General features: G+C 38.0%; 1 pseudogene; it reads left to right on the top strand.

Moving 5' to 3' along the window:
* Positions 1–3,256: 3,256 nt before the first annotated feature.
* On the top strand, positions 3,257–3,746 carry LOC143644595 (sorting nexin-3 pseudogene; annotated as a pseudogene).
* The last annotated feature ends 2,617 nt before the right edge of the window (positions 3,747–6,363 follow it).

Genomic DNA, 6,363 nt, shown 5'->3' with positions numbered 1-6,363 from the left:
AGTAGAATGTTTTTAAGGTCACCCATTAGCATATCATTCCTTTTTATTGCCAGGTAATATTCCTTTATATGTATATACCACATTTTATTTATCCATTCGTCAAGTGATGAACTTTTGGGTTGCTTACATTTTTTGTTTATTATCTATAATGCTGCTATGATCATTAACATGTAAATTTTTGTGTGGGAACAGGTTTTCATTTCTCTTGAATATATCCAGGAATAGAATTATTGGGTCATATGGTAATTGTTTATCATTGTTTACTCTTTTGAAGACCTGTCACTCTTCTTTTCCAAAGTGGTGATACTATTTTACATTCACACCAGTGATGTAAGAAGGTTCCAATTTCTCCACATCCTCACCAAATCTTATTATCTATCTTTTTGGTTATAGTCATCTCAGTGTATATGAATTGATGTCTTATTGTTATTTTGATTTGCATTTCTCTAAGGATCAGTAATGTTGAGCATCTTTTCATATATTTATTGGTCATTTGAATATCTTTGGATAAATGTCTATTCATTTCTTTTGCCCAGTTTTTAATTGGGTTATTTGTCTTTTCCTTATTAAGTTGTAAGAGTTCTTCACATATTCTAATACAAAATCCTTTATGAATTATATGATTTGGGAATGTTTTCTCTTATACTGTGGGTTGTCTCTTCACTTTCTTGATTGTATCCTTTGAAGTGCAGAAGTTTTCATTTTTTTTTTAATTCCCATTTATCCTTTTGTTTTTTTGGTCACCCCTGCTCTCGGTGCTTATTCCAACATCAAGAAGATTTACTTACTCCTTTATTTTCCTTATTGCTTTAGCATCTTCATGTAGGTCTCTGATCTTTTTTTTATTATTATTTTTTTTGTGTTATGTAAGGCAATGGCTCAAATTCATTATTTTGTATGTGAATATTCAATTGTTAGAACACCATTTATTGTAAAAACTATTCTTCCCCGTTGAGTTAGTTGTCTTACCATTCTTGACAAGTCACTAAAGGATTTTTAATCAGTTGTGTGTGTGTGTGTGTGTGTGTGAGAGAGAGAGAGAGAGAGAGAGAGAGAGAAAGAAATTTAAAAGATCACTGGGGGACAGCGTGTTCTGAATATCTAAATGGTAGAGAAGATGACCTGGCAGCAATGAGCAGATTGAGGAGAGGAATAGGTAACAAAAATGGATTTAAGAAGAAGAAATGAATGTCTGGCTATTACTTTAGTATGGAGGAAAAAAATGCTTAACTAGGTAGTGTCATAAAGTATAGACAGAAAAGAATAGATTTGCAAAATAATTGGTTTTCTCTCCATACAATTTGTTGACAGTATAGGTAGGGATTGGGAACATAGAAATCTAGATATACATCCAGTTTTCTGACTCTCAGGTCTTTATGAAGGACATTAAGAAGGAAAGGTGATAAAGATAAAGAATGCAAGTAAGAGGTGAAATGTGAGGTGATATCCAGAGCAGTGTAAAAAAGGAACAGATCCCAGGGTACGCACACTGAAGGAACAGAGAAACGAATGGGAGAGAAAGTTCAGAGGCGCACCGACGTTAAATAAGGCAAAGGTCTAGGAAAAAGTTTCAAATGGGTGATCTCTGGCATAGGAATCAGCTCAAAACTGATCACATAACAGCTTTTTCAACCAGAAGGGTTTATAAATCAAGCACTGAGAAATGACAGTGTACAGTTCAACTTTCTTTTATAACCTGTATTTCCCTTATGAGATTACTGCTCTGAAATTTCAAGTGAAATTTCATTCTGCATCTGCTGTTTGTGGAATGTTTTTTAATCTTATAAACCAGTAAAAATTCCCCTAAAAAGTCTTCTCTGGGCTCTTTTACTTCCTTGATTCCATCCCACAATACTGAAACTCTCCCTTGTCAAGCAAACCCACCTCCCCCACCCCCGTACTTCCACTTCTTATATGCCTTTGAAGTTTACATCTTTGCACTTGAAATCCAGTTTGTCTCTGAGAGGATAATGGAAGAATGGAACATCCGCTTTACAAAGAAGGTCTTAGAAACTCAATTTGCATTTGTTTGCCTAAAATTAACTGGCAGAATAGGTACTGAATAGGTATTGTCCTTTCAAGTGTCTGCTATCTGGACCCAACAAAACTGGCACTAACTTGATATATTAGCATTCATCCTCTTAGGGGCAATGTTTCTTAAGTGAAGGAAAATGGACTGTGCTCAGCATTAGGACTTTTTCTATTTTCTGGGGCTGTAATTCTGTAAACACTCGCTAGGCTACCAAGAGAAGGATGCTTCATTTGCATCATCAAGGTATTCAATCAGAGAAGCAGAGAGAATATCGACGATCTCTGGTTATTTCTGATTTTCACAAAGGAGATTTCTCTTACCTAAATCAGTTGCAATCTGGACTCCAATTTCTCCGTGTCATGTCTGAAAAAAGTTTAGGAATTGGTTCCACGGGCCTAAGAAATAGTCCTCAATTCTCCCGCTCTATTTAATGAACTCTCACATTTCAGCTTCATCTCTGCAGTTTCCATAGACCAGCGAGTGTCTCATTAGCTCCAATAACGACTGCATCGTAACTCCCCCAGGACTAAGGAAAGGGATTGCACATGGTGCCTCTATTCTTCAGGACTGGGGGACACCAGGCTGATTCTGTGTAAACTTACATTTGCCTTAAGTGCCGGATCTCAGAAGATTCTGATATATCTGTCACTAACCAGCCCTGCCTTGATGCAAGTTCTCTTTGTAGGGTAGCCTGCCTGATTAAGGTTCAGTCATGGAAGAAAAGGAACAGGCTCTGGAAAGTTGGAAAGATTCGTGTTTGAACCTTGTGGACCCATCAGCTCCCGTCCCAGCTCTGTCCAGAGTGAAGTGTGAGAAGCATTTCAAGGCAGATGGTACTTGCTGATCAGGTGGTCAGTAGGAAAACTCAAAAGAGCATGGAGAAAGTGGGGAATAGAGGAGAATGGCTGGTACCACTATTTATCCCCCTTCCTCAAACCCACTCTTTTTCCTCCTATATATTCCCTTCTCTGAGCTTGAGACTGCTAACCTCCATAGTACATTGCCCACCATACTGAGGTGCGCTGCTTCCCCTGCTTTCCACTTTTACATTTTGGCTCCTCCGACATTTTTGATAGGACCTTTATTTCAAAATTTACATAGCTGAGGGGACCGCTGCGCTCGAGCCCGGTGTTTCCGCGGAGTTGGTGGAACGCCGAGCGGGTGGCGTGATCCCAGGGAGTTCGCCGTGGCGGTGGCGGCGGCGGTCGCTGCTGCAGCGGTGAAATGGCTGAGACGGTGGCGGACACCGGAGGCTGATCACCAAGCCGCAGAACCTGAATGACTCCTACGGGGCGCCCAGCAACTTCCTCGAGATCGAGGTGAGCAACCCGCATTTGGTATGGGTCGGCCGGGGCCGCTTCACCACCTACGAAATCAGGGTGAGGACAAATCTTCCTATTTTCAAGCGAAAGGAATCTACCTTTAGAAGATTCAGTGACTATGAATAGCTGCGAAGTGAATTAGAAAGAGAGAGCAAGGTTGTAGCTCCCCCACTCCCTGGGAAGGCGCTTTTGCATAGACTTCTTTTTAGAGGCGATGATGGGATATTTGATGACAATTTCATTGAGGAAAGGAAGCAAGGACTAACAGTTGAAAAACAAGGTCGCTGGTTATCCTTTGGCGCAGAATGGCCGTTACCTTCACGTGTTTTTACAGGATGAAGTAATAGATAAAAGATAAAAGCTATACTCCATCCAAAATAAGACATGCCTGAAATTTGATAAGGGGACAAAAAACTTACCATTACTTTTAATAATTCATGTGCACCAGTGAAGAAGTTTTAACTAACTCTTAGCATGCTGCACCAAAACTGATAAACATGCCTTCAGTTTAGTAACACTCAGGATGCTTGGTTTATTTTGCTTTGGCAGTTGATAGAAGTTAACTTGCTTTAGCGAAAATCCCTCGTTCCAGACTTTCTATCAGTAGCTCTTCTAGCTATTTTATATGGAGCACACTACTGTATAGCCTCATAAACCTGTTTCTCCAACATAGTCTGCAGTGTCTTAAAGTTTCTGACTTGGTCTTACTTGCACAATTTTTATGTCATGTTTGCTTCCTGAATCTGATGAACCATAAAGCATTTCTCTTCTCCCCTTTTAATATGTAATATGTTGCTTGTCCTGATTTACATGTAGGAGCACTACACCAATAGTTTCCAGTCCTGCACATATAAACCACACACTTGTATACAGAAAGTATCTGACTTCAGGCTTGTAAGACCGTTCATATGGAAGGTTAATGAAGGAGATCTTTATATCTGTATAAAAACAAAATCAAATTTGTGTACTAAAGTCATTTGTCTAAAAATTTAAGTTGTTTCCAAATTAAATGCATTTCTGACATGCAAAAAATTAACATAGCTGTTTTTATGCTTCTAATATATTAATGTTTTATATATCTGATAAATTTTTGGAGGTTTTGGGATGGATGTGCATCTCTGTCTCTATACACATCTTGAATTGTATTTAAGTTTCATGGACTTATTAACTCTTAATCAAGGATATTTTCCAGAAGGGAGTTGTAAAATTGCTTCATGTATTGTAAAGCTAATATTATGTGCATATACATTTATGACTAATATATCCTTAAATTGATTGTTTTTTTATTTTCTCTGACTGATCTAAATTTCCATTAACTTCACCCCCCCTCCGCCCCACACTATGACTGAGATGATGAATTTGGAAGTATAAGTCTCCAAACTATGCTAATTAGAAATATCATTCTCTAATATGCCAAAAACATAATTCATAAAGAAACAAACTGCTAAATAAAAACCATACTGTAAATGATTAAGGGAATAAAGATAAGTCACAGAATGGGAAAAAATACTTTCTAATCATACATATAATAAAGAATTTGTTTCCAGAATATACGAAGAACTCTCATAACTCAACAATCAACTCATAATATAACAAAAAGAGTGAATTTTACTTTATGTGAATTAAGAAATACTTCAATCTGTAGTATTTGTGAAGTGGCATTGTGTATCATTTCCACTTTAACATGATCCAGAAAGGAAAAAGAAAGCATCTAGAAAAGATGGCGATAATAGAAAAATGTTAGTTATCTATTATCTTTATTGTCTATTTTTGAAAATTTGTTATCCTTTAAAAAATATTTTGAATGAAACCGCATGTCTAGAATAATACCCAGTAGTCAACCATCCATCCAAAAGAATAGTGAAGTTCCTTGTAGTGAATGTATCCTTCTTCCAATTCCACAAAGGACCTCTTTTCCTTTGTCTTCCACTCACTGCAGCAGGACACAACCATACATAGCACCAAAGTCATGGCCTTAAATGGTGTTAGGTCCTTTCACAGTCTCACTGAGTCTTGAGCAGTGGATTGCTTCATTCACTTTTGGATTTTGGTCATTCAGAGGATTGCTGTATTTCAGATGGAATTTAATTGTGGGTTTTCAGATACATGCTTTCATTAGTTACGAATTGTGGTGAATTGAATTGTATACCTGTTAGGAAATGTTCTTGGTTTCTGTCCACTTTCTGGTATGGGTAGATACCTATAAATAAAATCTCTTCAAGATGTTACTTCAGTTAAGATGTGGCCCAATTGAATCAGGCTGGGCATTAACCTGGATTATTGGAGTTTTTTGTAAGCAGAGTGAAAGTCAAACAAGGAGAAAAGCCATGAGGAGCAGCCAGAGCTGAAAGTCAATGGTACCCAGAAGAGAAAGTGTTGTCATGTGCATTGCTATGGGGCAGAAAAGTCAAAGACCAAGGATCACTGGCAGCCAGTCCCAGAAAGCCACAGTCTTCTGGGAGAAGACATTGCCTTGCTGATGCCTCAGTTTTGGAGTGCTCTTAGCTCCAAAACTGTGGAATGGGATTTCAGGGGAATGATTAACAGCACGAAGTACATAAATGGAAGGATCATTGGTGTCACAGAAGGAGAAGAGAAGAATAAAGGGCTAAGAAGATTAGCTAAGGAGATAATGGGGGGGATCTTTCCAAACCTTATAAAAGACACAAATAAAGGAGCCCATTGAGCCTCAAATAGAATAAATCCAAATAGGCCTACTCCAAGTCACATACTAATTCAGTCTGTCAAATATTGTAGAGAAGCAGAAAATTCTGAAATCCACTAAAGAAAATCAATTTACTACATACAAGGGAAACCACGTAAGACTGAGTTTGGACTACACAAAAAGCACCATGGAGTGAAAGGTAGTGGTATGATATATTTAAGATCCTGAAAGAGAAAGACTTCCAGCTTAGAATTCTGTACCCAGCCAAACTGCCCTTCAAAACTGAGGGAGAGAGTAAAATTTTCATGGACAGACAAGGGCTTAGAGAATTTGTCAAGAAGAGA

This window comes from Tamandua tetradactyla, chromosome 8 (genome assembly GCF_023851605.1).
Source record: "Tamandua tetradactyla isolate mTamTet1 chromosome 8, mTamTet1.pri, whole genome shotgun sequence".
In the NCBI taxonomy this organism is placed as follows: Eukaryota; Metazoa; Chordata; class Mammalia; order Pilosa; family Myrmecophagidae; genus Tamandua; species Tamandua tetradactyla.
The sequence above is the reverse complement of the archived record's forward strand: the minus strand, read 5'-3'. Positions and strand labels throughout refer to the sequence as shown.